Genomic DNA, 17208 nt, shown 5'->3' on the forward strand with positions numbered 1-17208 from the left:
TTTTTTAGGGTCCTTTTAAAATACCTTTTAGGGGTTTCTTTCTTTACTGTCAAGGAGATTTATTTTATTCTTCAGAATAGCCATGGATCGAGGTCCCATTGTTGCGGGCAGCAGGAATTCAATGGTAACATATTAAATATGTCAACAACTAATTTGAATTTTGCGACATTTAATGTTAATGGGCTCAATAATCAAATTAAAAGAGTTTTGACTTGTATAAAGAAAATGAAAGTAGATATTGCTTTTTTGCAAGAGACATTTGATTGAATAAGAACAAAAGTTCAAAGAAGCTAAAACTTGTCCAACCCAATCTCTTTTTAATTCGAAGGCGTGAGATGTTGCTATTTTGATTACTTATTCTTTAGATTAGAATCTGTTATTAGTGACTCAGCTGGTACATTTCTTGGTGTAAATGGTCAGATTTATTTGGAATTCTGGACCCTTTTTAATATTTATGCTCCAAATACCGATTATGAGAAATTTATTCAAGAGCTTTTCTTAATTTGGCTCAATCAGATGAATAAGTAATGATTGGTGGAGATTTTAATTGTTGTTTAGATCTGTTATTAGATAAATCTCCAAAGATAGTGACTAAAACAAAAATGGCAAATGAATTTTTAATCATTAATGAAAGAAATGAATCTAGTTGAAATTTGGAGAGGAATAAATCCTAAAGAGAAAGATTATTCATTTTATTATTTTCAAAACTATTCTTATTCTAGAATTTTTTATTTTATTTTTTTAAAACTATTGGCTCAGTTACAGGGACGTATAATATCTCCTGAAGATCATAATATTATCAGATCATTCTCTTTTGATTACATCATGTGTAGGTTCTGAAAATAAACTACTTATAGATGAAGATTAAATTCTTCATTGCTGCGAAATGTTGAGTTTTGTAATTTTATAAGAGATCAAATACAGCAATACCTGAAAATAAATACTGATTCAGTTGATAGTAAATTTATTTTGTGGGATGCTTTGAAAGCATATTTAAGAGGACAAATTATTAGCTTTTCAACTAACTTTAAGAGACAATATACCAAGGAAGTAGATAAATTAGAGGACATAGAGAACTTAGAAAAAGATATACAGAAAGATACAGAAATTAAAAAGATACAATTAATAAATAAAAAATTGTATTATAATTCATCATTTCAGACATAAATCAGAAATTATTACAAAAACCTAAACAAAAATATTATGAATTAGGGGAGATAGAACATAAAGTATTAGCATGGCAATTAAAGACAGGTTTCCAGAACAATTAATGCTATTAGGAGAGATTCTAAGACTACACACAAATCTCAAGATATAAATGATGCTTTTAAAGACTTTTATATGAAACTGTATACATCCAAGTCAGAAGATGATAAAGTTAAAATCGAAGAGTTTTTAGCTCAACTTCAGTTAACTTCTTTGAATTTTCGAGATCGAGATGAATTGGACTCTCCCTTTACACTTAGAGAAATTATTGATGTACTTAAATCTATGCCAAATGGGAAGTCTCCTGGTGAAGATGAATTTACATCAGTTTTATTAAAAAATTTACAAGATTTATTAATGCCTCTTTTAATGGATGTATTGAAGCAAGCAATGAAAGTTCATTCTTTACCAGATTATTTTGCCAATGCAATTATAACAGTTATTCTTGAGAAAGATAAAGACCCCTTAAAAACTGGGTCTTATAGACCCATTTCTTTATTAAATTTTGATCATAAAATTGTAGCTAAAGTCTTAGTAAATGGTTTAGTGAATTATTTACCAAAGTTAATTCATTTAGATTAGGCTGGATTTATTAAAATACATTATTCTGTAGATAATATTACAAAATTAATTAATTTGAATCATGTTTCTCAGAAGAAATCCAACTTTCCAATGGTCTTATTATTAGATGCTAAAAAGGCATTCAATAGGGTAGAATGGAGGGTTTTTTTAATTTAAAGTATTGGAGAAATTTAAGCTTGGACCAATCTTTTACTTAGATTACGAATTTATATAAAAATCCTTCTGCCAGAGTGGTGACAAATGGCCAAATATCACCATTTTTATTAAAGAGATCTACTAGACAAGGATGTCCTTTGTTTGTACTAGCTATTGAACCTTTAGCACAATTGATGACAAGATAGTAATATCAAGGGTATTAAAGTTAATTATGATTAATTTAAAATCAATTTCTTTGATGTTTTGATTTATTTAACAGAAGCACAAAATTCTTTAAAATTGTTATAGGAGCAATTGAAGCTATATGAGCAAATATCAGGTTATAAGATAAAATACCAAGATAAAAAGTGAAATTATGCTATTAGTTATTGGTGATTATACCCAATGCAAAAAAATTGCTCAATTTAAATGGTCAAAATATTTAGGAATTTAATTTGATAATGATCATTTGTATAAACTAACTTATTTGCCTTTATTTTATAAAATAAGAGGATTTAAATGAATGGAAAGACTTACCTATAGCATTAATAGGTAGGGTTAATTGTATTAAAATTAATATTTAAATCTTATGTTTATATTCATTAAAAATATGTAAAAGTGAGCAAAATGACTGCTTTTTGTGGTTTTCTTTGTTTTGTGTTTTATTATTTATTGGTTTTTGAAGGGGAGGGATGAAGGGGTGAATAAAGGGGAAAGTCACTGTGTATATTTTAATGATGAACATTTGTAAACATTGTTATTGATATGATTCATGGTGCTATAAATAAAACAAATTTTTAAAAATGAATATTTTTTCTGAGAATTCAATATCTTTTTCTAACTATTCCTTGTAAAGTACCTATTATCAGCTTTATTAACTTTATTATATGCATAACATTTGCAAATTAGGAATGCAATGGCTGCAGAAGAATTGACAGTGTCGTCCTGATTACTGCCTGCTACGCTGATCAAGGCAAAGGTGCCCAAGACACTGATACAGGACATACCTGCAGCATGAGGTACCCGTCAACCACTAACTGGTGACCAAAATATACAAGTGTAACTGACAAATGATGTATAAGCAGAAGCTTCGGACCTTGTTCAGGGCTCATTTGGATAGAGATATTGAAGCTTTATGAGCAAGACTCTGTATAGCAATTGAGCAATGCAAGCTTGCGAATAAAGGATGTATGGTTAGAAGTTTGCTTGGTCTGAAGTTATTCCTTAGATTTGAACTAAGAAAAGGACAGAGCTCCACATTTTGGTGTTGTAAGCAGGAAGTGGTAGACCCTCACCAAAACTTAAGGAGTTGGATAGATGGCTCACTGGGACAAATCAAGAGAAGAATAGGCCCACAAGGTAAGCTTTAATCTTAATTCCATTCTGCTTCCCTCCGATTCTGTTAGTTCCCTCATTTTGGCAAGGAAAATCCACCAATACGACCTGAAGGGAATAAGACAAGCAATATCAGGCAGATAGTTTGAGTCCACTGAGAGGAAAGGTTGGTTCGAGTACCCCAGAGTAATAAACAACTTGCAGTTCGAGGCCCCCAGAATAAATCAGGAGTAAAAATGATGGGTACACAAATGGATAAAGAGCAGGGGAAAGTCATTACAGAAAATAACAGATAAATATTAAATTATGAAAAGAAATTGAGACACTTTTTTCCCCCTCATTGTCTAAACATTTGGGAAAAGGCATTTGGCTGCAAGAGGTACCTGATTTTAATTTAATACAGCCAGAAGAACAGGGAATAAGAAAAGGAAAAGGAGGTGGGGGGAGGGGAAAGGAAGGAGTATGGTCACTGGATTGATCCAAGGCAGGGGTGGACATACCATGGCTTGCAAGCCACATGCAGCTCTTTGACGTATAATGTGCAGCTCACAGAAATACAATGGCTGAGACCACCTGAGCTCCTAACATTCCAAGCGCGGACTCGTTTAGACTCCAGCCGATCACCCATCCAAGCTCCTGACACCCTGGCCACCTGCCTAGCCAAGCTCCAGACCACAAACTCTCACCTAGGCCCCATCCAGCACCCCCCCCATCTAAGCTCCCAATGCCCACCAGCCCTCGCATCCAAGCTCCCGACGCCTGGACAGCCGAGCTCCCAACATCCTGGCTGCCCAGCCATCAGAGCTCCCGATGCCCCAGCCACCTGAGCTCCCAACACCCTGTATGTTGTTATGACATCTGACCTGGAAATTGTCAATTTCATACGCTTAAATGGGAAAACCCACTGACAGTCCAAAAAGTTTAATGGAGAACTGGAACTTGAAGATAAATCCAGTGATGTCTCTTTCTACTGCAGTGAGGTCAACCACCAATAGCTGGACTAGGTTTGTGGATCTATTGAAGCCCATTATTACTTTTCATGAAGAAAAGATTGTTATCCTCAACTGGAAAATGAGGAATGGATACAAGATCTAATGTTCCACACTGATGTAATGAATCGTCTTAATGACAGTCCAAGGGGAGGTCACAATTGTTTCTAATCTTACTCAGACAATTTTCAGCTTTCAGAATAAAACAAGTTTTTCCAAAGAGTCATATTGACAAGAAACTTCACTTTCCCAATCTCCAAAGGAGAGTAAATACATGCCCCGTTATTGAAATTTTAAAAAAAACACAAACTAGAAGAATACAAAGATAAATCACAAGGACGGCTTCATAACTTCCTAGCCAGGTTTGAGGACTTGCAGAAGATGAAACCCTGCTTCACCTTTCGTGTATATCCATTCATGGTTGGTGGAATCAATTCTCAGCCTTCTGATTAGATTCATCGGCAATGGAAATAAAACTAATGGAATTAAAGAAGAACCTGGGTATAAAGATGATCCATAAATCCCAGTTTACAATCAAGTTCTGGAAGTTCCAGAAATGAAATGTCTTAAACTAAAGAAAACTGGTGTGCAACTCATCTCAATTTTCAGCACAAAACACTGCTATGATTCTTTCTACTTTATCAGGTCACAAAAGGTGCAGGCTCGCACTGGGATGATGTCACAATGGTCTTTTGTGGGGTGGGGGGAGAGGTGTAGTGCTGGTAAGCTCTCAAAGAGCTTCAGTAAAGTGTGTTGGTTGAACGAAACAGCGGCACGGCTGCTCCGCATGGGATGACCTGGGTGGCCACACATCATCTGCCCTAATGAATAATATGCTGGTGTTAATGGATGGTCACAGGCCCTGCTAACTGTTCGAGCAGATATTTCTCAGATACCGGAAGACATCCGCCTACTCTTCACGGATGGGGCCATCTTCGCAGGTTAGGGGCCCATGCGGCTGTCTGTGGCATGCCAAGCAATACAGCAGGGTGACCGTTGACTTAGTTGCTGTGTCACACCCAGCGACTTGTCCATCAAAGAGGCCAGCGACAGCCGTAGCAGGTGGAGACTCAAACTCAGAGCGGTGGTGTTTCTACCGTCAGAAATGGGGCTCTGGAACCTGCCGTCCACCTTACTTCAATCTGGGAAACACCAGTCGCTGATGGCTACGGCAGTCGGCTGCAGAGACACCTTCCTTTATTTATGGGACCAGCATTCAGGGCGGCGTTTTCTCGTGGACACAGGGCGGTGGTCAGTGTCTTGCCCACCACCCCCCCACCCCTGTGCTGGGAAGTTGGAACAGTCCCTCACCGCTGCCAACAATAATAGCATATGCAAGTACAGAGTGCAGACCATCCCACTCAAGTTCAGCTCCTGCTGTTTTACCTGGACCTTCACTTTGACATGTCTCAGCCCCTACCGGGAGCAGACTTCTTTCGAGCCCACTGCCTTCTGTGGACCTGAAGGGGTGCTCTTTGGTCAATTCCAGGACCTTCCAGACCTTCACCCTTTGAGAAACCAAGTTCCAGCCTCCCACTTCAACTCAACAACCTTATCAGTACCAAGTTTACCAGAATCCTTGCAGGATCCCAAACCATTATTACACCACAGTTCTGAAATAGGGCATCAAGCACCACATCCCCTCTCAGGGACTGCCACTACATGCCTGGGCATGCAGAATTCCCAACAAGCCAAGGAAAAATTCAGTAAGATGAAAGAGACTGGAATCGTTCAGTGCTCAGACAGCCCATGGGCCTCTCCTCTACACATGGTGCCAAAGTCATGCAACTTCTTTTCAAGCTGCTGTCCAGTCAGACCAAAGAACTCAGCTGGGATGCAGAGACCAGGCCAAAGACTTCTAGCGCATTCATGCATTGAAGTGCCCACCACCCTCACAGTCGACACATCAACACAGTCGTTGGCAGCATCCTGGAGAATCTGACTGATGAACAATGGAGACCGCTCACTTTCTTCAGCAGACACTCGTGATCCCCAAAACAGAAGTATAGTGCATTGGACAGGGAGTTGCTAGCTCTCTACCTCACCATACACTATTTCCACTATTTCTTCAAAGGACAAGAGATCACAGTCTACACCGATCACAAGCCCCCACTTTTACCTTCACCATGATGTCGGACCCGTGGTCGGCAAGGCAGCAGCATCTCAGAGTACAAAATGGCTATCGAGCACATTTCCAGCAAGAACAACTTCATGGTTGATGCTCTGTCCCATACTTTCGTCCTGTCTGTGCACTCAGTTTTCCCCAGAATAGACTATATGGTGCACGCAGCGGGCCAGCGGCTGGATGGCGAGATACCAACCTACCACACTGCAGTTTCAGGGCTACAGCTGGAAGGCGTGCGATTTGGACCATCCAAAACCACATTCCCTGTGACGTGTCCACTGGCCAACCTAGGCCCATCATTCCTGCCACGAGGAGGCATCGTATCGTCGATGTGCTAAATGGGTTGGCCCACCCATCCAACAACTCAACTGGTCGCAGACAGGCATGTGTAAACAGGTCGGCCACTGGACCAGAATTTGCCTGCACTGTCAGACATTGAAGGTGCAAAGGCAGGTGAAAGCCCCACTTCAGTCCTTCCCACCGACGTCCACGTGAGCATCGTCAGGCCACTGCAGGTTTCCAGAGGTGCCACGTACCTGTTCATGATGGTAGACAGGTTCACTAAATGGACCAAAACTGTCCCGCTCTCAGACACCGAGATGATGTCCTGTGCCAGGGCCCTCATCACCAATTAGATAGCCAGTTTTGGCCTTTCTTTCAATATCATGTGGGATGGGGGCACAGTTCACTTCCAGCGGCTCCTAGGGACCCAGTTACAACACATCACGGCCTACCACTCACAGTCATACGACCTGGTGGAAAGGTTCCATTGGCATTTGAAGACAGTCCTCATGGCGTGGCTCAGGGGCCAAGACTGGGTGGACGAGCTGCCTTGGGTGCTCCTTGGCGTCCACAGAGTGGCAAAAGAGAATTTGGCCACATCCTCCAATGAACTCATCTATGGGGCCCCGCTGACAGTCCCAGAAGAGTTTGTGCCAGCAGTTTGTGGCCAGGAGGAAACACCTACGGCACTACTCATGAGACTTCACGAGAAGGTGGGCACCCTGGCCCCCATCCCAACCTCACATGCTGGTCTAGCTCCCCGAAGGACCTCGAAGACTGCGAATAAATATTCATAAGGAGGCGCTCACTGGACTCCCCTTCAGCTCCCATACAAGGGGCCATAGAAGGTGTAACGACACAAAAGGACTATGTACCTTTTGGTCATTGGGGGTAGGCAGGAAATGTTCATGGTCAACCGTCTCAAACCAGCACACTTTGATCAACTAGTAACTGTTCCAGCCTCACTGAGGAGAGGTCCGCCTCTCAAATCTGCAAACTGTTTACAAACTGTGGACTTGGCACCTCCGAACACCAGTTCTGGGTGGGGGGGGCCATATAGCGGGTTGTACTGATCCGCAAGCGAACCAGGTCAGAAGTACAGGCTCACACTGCACTGACATCACAATGGTCCCGGTTTGGGGAGGTGGGCTGGGGTGGGGGACAGGTCCGCAAAGGATCATGGGGGTCATGCTGATAAACTCTCGGAGAGTTCCAATAAAACGAGTTGGTTGGTTCAGCTCACTCACAGCTTCCGTGCTGTTTTTCCTTAGTTCGCTGCACATCACACCAACCACAGTACTCTGTAATGAAGTTTGTAAAGTCAAAGCATTGTGCAATCCTTACAAATCAAAACCTGACAGAGCTCATTCATACAGTCTTGACAACACATCAGCTAGATTTTCACAACTCCCAAACCAAGATGGAGACTCACAATAATCAGGATTTTGAAAATATTTGGTATACGTGTACTTTTTGATTATGGAAACTGATACAAATTAGGAGTTTAAAAACGACATGTATATTATTACGTACATGCAACATTTATATAAAATTTTCTAACAAAATGTGCATGTAATATTTTTCATGTCTTGCTGCAGTCAAACATCTGAAGATTATTGTATGTGGATCTAGCGATAAGCAAGTTTGGCCACCCCGGTCGGTCTATGGTGACAAGAGGCTGAAATAAAAGTAAGAAATGTAATTGGTAGATCGACAATGCTAAGCAAAGAGGGATAGATTTACATGACAAAAGGAGGTAATCTAGGAGTTGGCGGGAGTTGAGAGTCCTTTGTGAAGAATGAGATAAGAGTCGGAAATAGACAAGAGACGGGGAAAGAAACTATGATAAAGACAGAGGATATTGACTATGGCTTAATAATAAGGGGGGGGGTAAAAAAAAAACCGAAAAACAAGAATAAAACTGGGGTTCCCCATTTCAATCCAGGCATACTGACAGATTCCTCAAACGATACAGATAATGACTGGGAAGTGACCTTGTAATTCTGCCGTGGTACCCACAGCAGTATCGGCATCTATTTTAGCACAACCTCTATCTGCCATCATAAGACTCTCAACCTGGTGTCTCAGCTGCCAATTCTGCAGGCACTTTACCGTCACCAACTGATGTAGCTTTCTTTCCCCAGATGGTCTAGAACCCCAACACCCATTTCTGCCTGCATACACAGTCAGATTGAACTTCTCCCAGACTGGACTCCTGAACTTGGGCTATTCATCTATCAATACTGCTTCAACATCAATTGCCAATGAGGACTGTTCCTAATTCCAAAGATGGAGTGTTGGGACAATCCCCCACTATTCAAATCCATAAGCCCAGGACCCCTCCTGAACTGTGGTATAATGAATAAAGCCCCGGACAAAAAAAAGGGAGACCCTCTCCCCACCCCAACCACCAAGTATTTTGTAATTACAGTAAAATCCCCATTATCTGGAATTAAATCAATTGGAAACCCAACTGATCAAAAAAAGGAAATAAATAGAATGCAAGATCAATAAGAATATTGGCCATTTTAAATAAAAGTTTAAATAACAGTTTAAAACTATAAAAGTAATCATTCCCTGAAGGAGCTCACAACTCCTTTGTGAAGATGGGAGCAAATATTCAGCCAGTGGATAATCCCAGTCATACCCTTTGCAGCAGTTGTTTTAATAAAGTTGTGTTTGAATAAAATGGCAGATACCATTCACCACCGGAATGACTCTCCCACATTGTCTCTTTATCCCTGTCTAGTAAGAATCTTTATTTGTATGAGGTATATTAATAAGGCTTTCTCTGTAAACTTGGGGGAGGGTGAGTTAATTAGGATGGCAGCACAGTTAGCATAGTGGCTGGCTCAACACTGTTGCAGTGCCAGTTACACTACATCCTCCTCCTAGCCCTACCCAATAAGGTGGCTGACAAAATTAATAACATTATGAAGGGTCAGAATACACAGAAGACCAAGTTAAATAAGGCTGTGAAAGCCTTTGGGGACAGTTCTAAAAACATTATACTGACCAGAGTAAACATACACAACAGTCACACATACACCCCTGGAGGAAGCCAGAGTCCACCCCACCTCATGGGATCCATACCAACAATAGGATTATCCCCCACCTTATCCAGCATCTGGAAAATATTCACCCCCTAGAAGGCCCCAAGGAAGGTTCATTAAATTACTTATGAGGTCAGTCAGGGAAGCCTCTCGAGATGAGTATTACAATTTTGGTCAAAGGGGCATTGGCAGCAGGGCTGCCCTGAATGCCCCAGAAGTCAGAGAACCCATGATGTTGCTATGGGCCCCACCAAGCCCCTTTTTCTGCCCATTTGAGGAAATACACCCTTTGCATGACAAACTGCTGTTGAATTACCCATCCTCCCTACCAACCTGGATGAGAAACCCCTCCTCACCCTCACGGTGAGCAGACATTGAAGAAATAGTGTTCCACTTCTAGGTTGTTATTGGTATTAGACTAGTTTTAATTTGTCTTAAACAGCAACATCTTTTAAAGTTTATGGATGACATTAGAGCAACGTGCTTTTATTCAACAGTCAGTTACACCAACCTCTCAAAAAAAGTCTCACTGCAAGGAGTCGAGGGTTCCTTCATGGTTACACACTTCAGAATCAGAATTGATTGTCATGAAATTCACTGTTTTTGCAGTAGCATCATAATGCAAACGTTCATTTTATAACAATCCAATATTACTATAAATTTAAAAAAATTAAAATAGTAGGGTACAAAAAGTAAAGCAGTGTCTTTGGTTTATTGATTATTCAGGAATCTGATGGCAGTGGGGAAGAAGCTGTCCTTGTGCAGTTGAGTGCTCATCTTTAGGCTCCTGTATCTTTTTCCTGATGGTAGCAGAGTGAAGAAGGCATGGCCTGAGTGATGGGGATCTTTGAGGATAAAAGCTGCTTTTTTTTTAAAAAGAAAAACACTCCCTCATTGGAGTTGTCCTCTATGGAGTGAAATCTGCTGCCTTATCCAGCCCCTTCCCATTTCTTACAAACTAGCATCCTCAAAGGAAGTAGAATTTGTTGTGTGGCTACACCCAGATAAATACAGCAGCAAGGAACACATTATGTGGCCTGGTACTACAAGGGTTAGGGTTAGCAAGAGTATATTGATCTTAGGCCCACTGACAATGCACCAGTACCTTTAAGTTTGCCATTCCACAATGGTGATCCCTCAGGAGTCCAATCTCCCGCCCATCGAGGTCCTTGAGTAACCTTAGCCAATGATCCCTCTAGCAACAATTCAGAGTTAAAATTATTCTACACTCTTTTACTAGAACAACCTTTCTCTGTCTCAGTAAAGGGAAAAATTTAAGGGCCCCGCAGGATCTGCCCTTTTGGTAGCAAAAAATCTCATCTTGTGGAAACATCCCACCTTGTTTTTCCCACATATTACCTTTATTTTTGCGCCTGACCATAAACCTAAGAATCTGGGTTTTCTAGCCCACAGTGCTTTACTACCCAAAGATTTCCCAAGGGAATCCTCCACTATTATCCTGAACTCGACCTTGACCAGCAATAGTTACTATCATCAGTCTATGACCCTAAAGGGTGACATGGAACCCGAGTTATAGGCATCCAGTAAAACAGAAGTAGGAAGGGTCAACATCAACCCCATCCACATTAAGGAAGGAATAAAATTACCTGCTGTTTCTCAATACCCACTCAAGTCAGAGGCCAAATCTGGTATTGAGCCCATTATCTTTTTTTAAAATCTACAGGGAATCCTAGCATCATGCAAATCGCTCTGCAATACTTCAATTTTCCCAGTTCCGAAGCCCATATATTCAGAGTATGGCTTAGTCAAAGACCTTAGAGCCATTAACAATGTGGTTGCATATATGCATGCTGTAGTACCTAATTCAGCAACCATACTGAGCTGCATTCCATCTTTTCACTCATGGATTTACAGAATGCCTTTTTCTTCATCCCAATTGCAAAGGTATGCCAATATCTTTTTGCCCTAACCTTCAAGGGCCAGCAATATACATGGATGAGCTTACCTCAGGCCTTTATCCATTCTCCCACTCTTTTCTGTGTCTGACATCCCAACTAGGCACTCTGATAGCCAGTCACTGTGAGGAGGCAGGTCAAAAGAATACTACTGCTCTTTTAAAATTCCTGCATCGGTGTGGCTATGTCATTCCCCCCTCCAAGGTCGATGTTGCGCAGAGCTCGGAAATTTCTGGGCATTGTTCTCTCTGCCTCGGAACACAGAGCCCCCATTGTTAATACACCACCCCCTTCTTCACTGACTCAGATCCTCAAGTTTCTTGGCCTTGTTAATTTCTGCTTTGGATTCCTGATATTGCCTTGCTCACCCAGTCCCTCACCTCTTACTCATCACCCAATTGTGAAACATCTTTTCAACTCTCAGAGCAGGTCCAATAGGATTTTTCTTCCCTCAAGCAAGTCTTGGTATCGCATCCCTCTCTGGGCTGACCCTTATACAATTGCCCCTTTACTCTGTATATAACTGTAAAAAAAAAAGGAATGCATTACTGATGTCCTTTCCCAGTCCCAAGGTGACCAACAACATCCCATCGCCTACTTCTCCAAGAAACTTGACCCTGTAGCTTCTGACTTGCCTCCTTGGACTCAAATACTCACCACAGTACACAATATAGTTTTGATCTCCAGTAATATTACCTTGCACCAGCCAGTAAATATTTTTACCTCTCATAATGTAGTGGCGTTGATGAATATTTGCTGCTCAGGGTCTTACTCAGGCTTGCCACTCCAATATAAGAGATCCTTCTTTTACAGAACCCTCTTCTCAATTTCTTATCTTGCTCTACTGTGAACACTGCCATCCTTTTAGAATGCCCACCAGAGTACCTAGACTTATCGCCCCATGACTGTGCAGCAGTAACCACCAACTGAGAGATCCAACCCGATATGTCAGATGCCCCCCAACAACCCTGACTTAGTCTTCTGTGTTGATGGAAGCTCCTCATTATTTATCTATTTTACACACACACTCTAGGTACACCTTAGGAGTCACTCATGACTTCAGCCAACTCTGGAAAACTAGGCATTATGTCATCCCCTCGGGTACACCCATCACTAATAAAATTTACATTGATAACCTTTGTCTGCCATCTGCCTCCTTTTACAAGTGGCAATTATTAAATGCTCCACACTCACAATAGGTTCTACAGAAACAGACCACATGGTATCAGCTGCAAAACAAGCTGCCCTTACTGGAACATTGATTGTTTCCCAAATGAATCGCCAGAAAAAAAACTGCTCCTGTTTCTGAATCAAAGGTTGTATTTGGGATTGAGAACGTGCATAGGAGAAAGCCATTTGGAAATCGGCTGGATGCTCCTATGCATTGCCGACTGAGGACTTGCAGCTTATTCCTATCTAGGTCTGCATGCCTGAACCTTTATGATTCAAGATTCAGATTATTGTCATGTAATTAAAAACAGTGTCATATTATACAAAATTGCTTGTTTACAGATTTGCCATCAGCAGAAATTGCCAAAAGTGCCTCTTAGTCAGAGAAAGAGAAGCAAAAGAGAATTCCACCCCAGAGTCACCAATTGTCCGTGGATTTACCTCCAGCATTCCCGCAGACAGAATCTAGTCCAAATCATCAGCAAATAGTTTCAGATTTGAACCTCTGAACTCGTCAAGGACCTCGGCATTCTCTCGCATCCTGGCTCCAATACCTAGTATCCCTTTAGCTAGTTTCGAGCCAGTCTTCAGCAATCCACAGCCTAGTGAGAGTCCCTTGACCAGTCTCCAGCAGCCCACCACCTACGTAGGTCCTTCAGCCACAGAAGCTCTCACTGATCCACTGACGTGGTCACCATCCTGTGAGTTGTCTCTTCTGCTTCTCTTTCTCAGTCGGTGGGGGTACAGTGTCAATGTACCATTTTCTGGTGGGTCCTCAGCTTCCCTGGAGTATAGAACCTCTCATGGCTGTTGCTGATCATAGGTGCCATCATCTTGGGTCCGGACCCAGTGGTCACAGAATTTGAAATAAATCTACCATTGGCTCCTTTAACAGGCCATTCAAAGCCTGTAAGGAGCTGACTGTAGTCAAACTGGAATGTTGAACCCCGCGGGAGCACTGTGCCTCCACACCAGCGCTGCCGTTACAACAGGTCAACCATTTTTTTTTTAATTGGGCTACATTGTAGATTTTGTACACACCAATACTCACTTTGGCAAGGAGGAAATGGTACTGCAATGTTTTGAATCTCGGTGGTGCCCAGTCATGGGGAAAACAGCAAAAAATGTACCGAGACAATGTCTAATAATGCCAAGAACATAACCCAGGGAAAGGCACCCCATATGCAAAGGGATATTTTCCATTGCGAAGATACCTTTTTTGTCAATTGCAACTTGATTTTATTGAATTACCAGGCATGCTTTGTTACAAGTATGGTCTCATAATTCTTGATGTCTTTAGTAAATGGATTGAGGCCTATCCCACCATGAATAACAAAGCTGATATCGTGGTGTGTATACTGTTGAAAGAAATCATTCCAAGATACAAGAGCAAGTTGTATCTGACAATGCCCCTCATTTTGTGGGTGAGATCAATACCCAGCTATATCAAGCTCTGGATATTAAACAGACATTCCATTGTCCCCACAGATAGCTGGCCTGACTGAAAGAGCTAATTGGACACTGAAGAACAAATTGGCCAAACTAGGTCAAGAAACTGGTCAAAATTGGCTCAGTGTTAGTATTGTTCCATATGATGACTCATTATCATGCCAAACATGGCCTTTCAGCATCCAAAATATATGACAGACCCCCTGGGAAGCCACGTTGCTGACCCCAAAATAACCAGTAATATACCCAAAAGTCCAAGCCAATGAAATTGTGCAATATATCATTACATTAACTAAGCCTCTCAAGGTTTTGCATTTACAGGTAACATTCACAGAGTGCTCTCAACTCCTGCATGTTCCAGATTTTATTAAAAGGTGCCACCAAGCTGAAGGTCTACTATGTAGTGGTCCTAATCACCCTCCTTTACACCTGTGAGACCTGGACTGTCTACAGCAGACACGCCAAACAGCTCAACCACTTTCACCTGAGCTGTCTCTGCAAACTCCTCCACATCAGGTGGCAGGACAAGTCCCCGACACATAAATCATGGAATAAGATGGGCTCTGCAGTGTCAACAGCCTCCTGCTGAAAGCCAAAGCCAGGTGGGCTGGACATGTGGTCAGAATGTCAGACAGCCCATTGCCTAAGCAGCTGCTTTATGGAGAAATGTGTCAGGGCAAGTGCTCAGTTGGGGGGGGGCAGAAGAAATGTTACAAAGACTGCCTCAAAGCGTCCTTCAAAGGCCTGGGTGTCAACATCAACACGTGGGAGACGTTTGCCCTCAACCACCCAGCTTGGCACAGCAAAATCACCACAGGAGCCCATGCAGCTGAAGCAAGGCACATCACCGAGGCGCAACAAAAGCATGCTGGACGCAAGGCCCGAGCAGCATCCACTGCCACGACAGCACCCATCCACTGGAGTCCCACATGTGGGGGAGCCTTCAGGACCCAGATTGGCCTCAACAGTAATTTCCGGTTCCACACCCACCAATCTCCCATTTAAGTCATGGTCATCTTCGACTATAAAGGACGAACAACAACAACAAAGGGCATTTGTATACATATTGGTTTGACCGTGTAGAAATTACAGCACTTTTTCTACATCATTCTCCCATTTTGGGGCACCATAATGTTTGGGACATTTGGCTTCACTGATGTTTGTGATTACTCAGGAGTGTTTAATTGATTCGTTAGTGCAGGTATAAGAGAGTTAGACTTGCTTTGAAGCTTTTGATCACCTTTGGAGTTTGTAGTTGCCATTTTTCAACACGAGGACCAGAGTTGTGCCAAAGAAAGTCAAAGAAATCATTATGAAGCTGAAAAATAAGATTAAAACAATAAGAGACAATGCCCAAATCTTAGGATTACCAAAATCAACAGTTTGGAACATCATTAAGAGTGTACTGGTGAGCTCAGAAATCACAAAGGGACTGGTAAGTCCAAGGAAAACCTCTACTGCTAATGACAAAAGAAATCTCATCAAAATTAAGAAAAATCCCCATCGAACAGATCAGAAACATTCTTCAGGAGGGAAGTGTGGATGTTTCAATGACTACTGTCTGCAGGAGACTTCATGAAAGTAAATACTGAGGCTACACTGCAAGATGCAGACCACTAGTTAGCCACAGAAACAGGATGGCCAGATTACAGTTTGCCAATAAGTATTTAAAATAGATTGCAGAATTCTGGGAAAGATCTTGCGGACAGATGAGACCAAGATTAACCTGTATCAAGAGAAAAGTGTGGAGGTGTGAATGAACTACCCAAGATCCAAAGCATACCACCTCATCTGTGAAACATGGTAGGAGTGTAATGGCCTGGGCATGTATGGCTGCCATAGGGACTAGCACACATTTCTTCATTGATGATGTAATTGCTAATGGCAGTAGCAAAATGAATTCTGCAGTGTATAAAAACATCTCATTGCTCGAGTTTGAGCAAATGCCTCTAAACTCATTGGGCGGCACCTCATTCTACACTAAATTAATGATCCCAAACATATGCTAAAGCAACAAAGGAGTTTTTCAAAGCTAAAAACTGGAAAATTCTTGAATGGCCTAGTCAGTTACCTGATCTAAATCCAATTGAGCATATGCTGAAGAGAAAACTCAAGGAGAAAAGCCCCCAAAGCAAACAGAAGCTGAAGATGGCTGCAGTAGAGGCCTGGTAGAGCATCACAGCGAAGAAACTCAACTCCCTGTAATGTCTATGAATAAGAGACTTCAAGGAGTCATTGCATGCAAAGGATATGCAACAAAGTACTAAACAGGACTACCTTAATATACATACCATTGCTATGAACCCAAGGCTAAACCCAAGGGCCCTAAAATGAGGGGAATATGTATAAAAAGTACTGTAATTTCTACATGGTCAAACCAAAATGTATACAAACATGCTTTAATAAAAATCTGGTAAGTGCGATTTAATCATATGTGAATTGTTTGATTACAAATTTAAAACTGAAGCGCAGGGGCAAATAAAGGAAAAAGGTCTGTCCCAAACATTATGGAGGGCACTGAACAACAGCCATTAAGGCAACTCTGTATCAAAACATCTGTAATAGTCACAAGCATTGTTCACAGGTTCCTGTCACATACACTAACTTGTAAGGCATCTGGCCCAGATTATGTACCTGGCAAGGGGCTGAAAATCTGTGCCATCCAACTAGCTGATACGTTCATGGACATTTTCATTCTTTCATTGCTGCAGACAGAGTTCCCACCTGCTTCAAAAGGCTATCAATCAGCCCAGTGCCCAAGAGCAGGGTGAGCTGCCTCAATGACTATTGCCCAGTAGCACTTACATCTACTGTACTTAAATGCTTAAGAGGCTAATCATGGCGAGAATTAACTCATCAGAAGATCACAGCAAGTACGAACCAAAAACAATATCTCCTCCTCACTGGCAATCAACACAGGTGGACCTCAAGGATGTGTATTTAGCCCACTGCTCTATTCGCTATAC

At 41.8% G+C, this 17208-nt stretch overlaps 1 protein-coding gene and 1 long non-coding RNA gene across 15 annotated transcripts in view; one reads left to right on the forward strand and one right to left on the reverse strand.

The window, feature by feature from the left end:
• LOC138743475 (uncharacterized) overlaps nt 1-17208 on the reverse strand; it is a 192718-nt gene that overhangs the window by 170327 nt on the left and 5183 nt on the right. For 2 of the 11 annotated variants that reach the window (XM_069898901.1, XM_069898912.1), the window contains exons 1-2: nt 4646-4875; nt 3219-3366 (exon numbers count right to left, since the gene is read on the reverse strand). The exons of 8 other annotated variants lie outside the window; for them this stretch is intronic. The gene's annotated coding sequence lies outside the window, so the exon portion shown is untranslated. Of the gene's footprint in view, nt 1-3218; nt 3367-4645; nt 4876-17208 lie in introns of those variants that run through there. One more of the 11 variants, XM_069898906.1, reaches the window with a different exon arrangement.
• On the forward strand, nt 4956-16604 carry LOC138743474 (uncharacterized). Of its 4 annotated transcripts, none has more exons than XR_011344917.1 (3): nt 4956-7367; nt 8253-8343; nt 14564-16604. It is a non-coding gene; the product is annotated as an uncharacterized lncRNA (long non-coding RNA). The 4 variants fall into 4 exon arrangements; XR_011344916.1 differs by lacking the exon at nt 14564-16604 and adding an exon at nt 10434-12738; XR_011344915.1 differs by lacking the exon at nt 14564-16604 and adding an exon at nt 8799-9368.

Source organism: Narcine bancroftii, chromosome 9 (assembly GCF_036971445.1).
Source record: "Narcine bancroftii isolate sNarBan1 chromosome 9, sNarBan1.hap1, whole genome shotgun sequence".
Classification (NCBI taxonomy): Eukaryota; Metazoa; Chordata; class Chondrichthyes; order Torpediniformes; family Narcinidae; genus Narcine; species Narcine bancroftii.